This window comes from Triplophysa rosa, linkage group LG2 (assembly GCF_024868665.1).
Source record: "Triplophysa rosa linkage group LG2, Trosa_1v2, whole genome shotgun sequence".
NCBI classification, from domain to species: domain Eukaryota; kingdom Metazoa; phylum Chordata; class Actinopteri; order Cypriniformes; family Nemacheilidae; genus Triplophysa; species Triplophysa rosa.
The window spans coordinates 13,713,481-13,717,040 of NC_079891.1; the positions used below are offsets into that span (position 1 = coordinate 13,713,481).

Genomic DNA, 3,560 nt, shown 5'->3' on the forward strand with positions numbered 1-3,560 from the left:
CCTACGTATAAACAGTGAGATCAGGTTGGGAGAAAACAGCATTAAAATAATATAATTATGTCTTAACAACAGGAATAACAAACATATCCTATTTTTTTAAAGATTTGCTGTCATGTGATGATGGTGTTTGTATATTTTCCTCTATTGATCCTGTATATTGTGTGTTCGGTTTAGTTTCCAGCACAGATCATAAACTTGAGAAGTGAAATATCTCAAATGTGTGTTTAAGATAGATAGATGAATCTCAACCTAAAAAAACTTTTTTTAAACTATAACACACATCATTCACACACGCTCATGAGAAGCTCAATGCCGACATGAACAACATTTCTAACTAACTGCAGGTTAAACACTATATACCGTATTATACAGTATATATGAAATCTGATGAAACACATGAATGTTACCTCTCTGTTTACAGACAAACACAGTGATCAGTATTCCAGTGATCACACTGAGAACAACAGCAGCTGAGATCAGAATCACTGAAGATCTCCAAGAGAGAAACATTTGAGCTGGAAAACAAAACTGACGCTCACTGTTCACAGTCTAAAATAACTCTTCTATAACTTTCATTATAAATATAAACAATTACATGTAAACTCAAGTGCAGTGCAAACAATGCTTCACTACAACAAACATATCAGGACCCTCAGATATCATCATCAATAGACCCATAAAGACAGCTGTACATGTTTATATATAAGCACTCATTTCCAGTGTTGGGAGTAATGCGTTACAAAATTAATGTATTACAGTAACATATTACTTTTTGCTGTAACGCAGTAGTGTAAGGCATTACTAATCAATTTTCAGTAAAATTTTACTCGGTACATGTTCAGTAATGCTTGCGTTACAACAAACTTTTCGCCCGCGAGACAATAACAAATAAAAAATCCCGCAAGTAAGTTCTATTTCCTGTTCACGCGTGTGGTGTCATTCATCTACCTCTGGCTGGTGGAACTATTTTGTACTATAACTGAGCTAAAGGTCCGAGGCTATTGGCCCCGCCCGGTTCGCTGTAAGCGCCAGTGTTGCCAGGGTCGCGGTTTTCCGCACAATTGGGCTATTTTGAAATTGCAGTTGCGGGAAAAATTATGGAGCCGCGTCTTGCGGGTCTTTGGACTACTGTCATAATGTACTGCGGCCGCCAAAATGTTTATTTATATTCTAAGGATAAATGTTAATTGATGAGATTGTTAATGTGTATTCATACTCAGATGAATACCTGGCAACTTCAGAACCGGGCCGTTCTCAAAAGTTTGGGGAACGAGTGTCTGACAGGCAGGCTACAGTACAGGGAGGGACGCGGGAGCTCAGCTCAACCAAAGAGGAAAATATAGCGGTGGTATTAGACAATGCATCCTAATTATGCTTTTACCAATGTTTCGTACTAAGGTGCATGTCACGTTGCACAATGAAAGAAATCAACAGTTGATTCTTCCGGCTGCCAAATATCACATTTGAGCAGCTATACGCAGTCTAGAACAACTAAAACATTGACGTGCTTGTACACATTATACATATGCAATAAATTTAACTATGCTTATTTCTTAAGCAAGTTTTTGCATGTCTTACGAAGAGAAAACACGTTCCCTTTCTGTCGGTCTCTCGACGTTGTGTCGAACCGACAGAACGTCGGTTCCAGAACGTCGGTTCCAGAACGTCGTGCTCTACGACGTGGTGCAGCGGACTGTCCCTTCCTGCAGCGACTTCCCCTGGGCGTCTCGGCGGTTCCAGAAGTGTTCGAGTTTTTTTCTCTAAAAGAGCAAATTTCTCCAGCGTGGCATGTCCCGCTGTTCTCTTGGGTGCAACACACTCATCGAGGAGGGGGACGGACACGATGTCTGCTTCCAGTACGCTGGGGCAGATGTTGTGGATACGTCCTGCCCACAGTGCGGGCGGCTGACGATTCAGACGTTGCGTCACGGGTGGCTGTGTTCCCACGGGACTCAGCCACCACCTCGTCTGCTTCCCGTTCCGTGACGGCAGGACTACGGCCCTGCCGCCCGCTATGGCGAGCAGCGAGGGTGATATGAGGATTACTGTGAGCGCTAATCCATCAGCCACTGGCTCGCGGACCGTTCGCACCTCGCCTTGCTCGTCTGACCGTTCCCCATAAGACGGTCCGCCGTCTTATTCCTCAATCACGTATCGGACATGGTACGTGATGATGAGATGTCTGTTGCAGCATCGGAGGGTGACTTACTGGCATCAGACTCCGACGATTCCTTGAAGCTCCCTCCCTCGGGGGGTCGAGATCAAGAAGAAGCGGATGTCGTAATGTCAGCCATGCTTTCCCGGGCCGCCGGCATTGGGTTGCGGTGCACCGCACTGCCTCTCCCACGGTACATCGGGCTTGAGAGCGGCTCCAAGCCGCACTCGCCCTCAGTTCCGTGTTCCCCCGGTAGTGCATGAGGAACCTAGTACGACCTGGAACGCCCCCTTCGGCGCGTACACGTCAACTAGTTCCATCACCCTTTCTTCCCTCGATGGTGGGGCAGCTAGAGGATATGTCGGTCCCCCAGGGGCTCGACCTAGACTCCCGTCCAAAGCACGTAGGCTTTTCGGCATCTGAGGTGTCGAGAGCTTACTCTGCTGCGGGCCAAGCTGTCCCCTCTCTCCATGCTATGGCCTTCCTGCAGGCCAATGCGCGGAGAGAGCTCCACGAGGGTAAGACCGACCCAGCGCTTATGCAGGAACTCCGCGGCTTCACCGACCTCGCTCTCGGGTGAACAAGGGTTCGGGTCCAGGAGAGACACCTCTGGCTGGACCTTGCACAGGTGAGTAACTCTGAGAAAGTCCGCTTTCTCGATGCACCCATCTCGCAAGGGGGGGCTGTTTGGTGATACTGTCGAGTTCGACAGTTAGGGAGCAGACAGAGGATATCACGTATGTCCTCCCCAGCCGCGACTCGACCGCCCTCTGGCCGCCGAGATCCCGTGCACCGTCTGCTTCCCAGCAGCCCTGGTCCTCTTCGAGACATCGAAGTGGAGACCACCACCCCATCAGCAGCCGCGGCGAAAGCCAATGCGGCCCTCATGGGAAGACCCCAGGGAGTTCGAGAATACCTTTCTAAAAGATTTCTCCCTCTCTGGGCGTTTATCACAGCCGCTCTCACCCTCTACACGACGGTGTTCGGCAACTCGACATTGCGTCACGGCGAGACCCAATGTCGAGGATAATCAGCAGCCTAAGCACTCTCAATCGACGGTGCTTTGTGCCACATCATCGTCTGGGTATTATCACAGCCGCTCTCACCCTCTGCACGACGGTGTTCGGCAACTCGACGTTGCGGCAAGACCCAATGTTGAGGATAATCAGCAGCCTAAGGGGCAGTTGTGGCCTAATGGTTAGAGAGTCGGACTCGTGACCAGAAGGTTGCCGGTTCGATTCTCAGGGCCGGCGGGTAACAACTGAGGTGCCCTTGAGCAAGGCACCTTACCCCTACTTGCTCCCCGGGCGCTGCAGTGATAGCTGCCCACTGCTCCGGGGGTACGTGTGTTCACTACTCTCTGGATGGGTTAAATGCAGAGGTCACATTTCGTTGCCTTGTACCT

The 3,560-nt window shown here is 49.3% G+C and overlaps 1 pseudogene; it reads right to left on the reverse strand.

Moving 5' to 3' along the window:
• Positions 1-264: 264 nt before the first annotated feature.
• Positions 265-3,560, reverse strand: part of LOC130563650 (butyrophilin-like protein 2) — a 15,453-nt pseudogene continuing 12,157 nt past the window's right edge.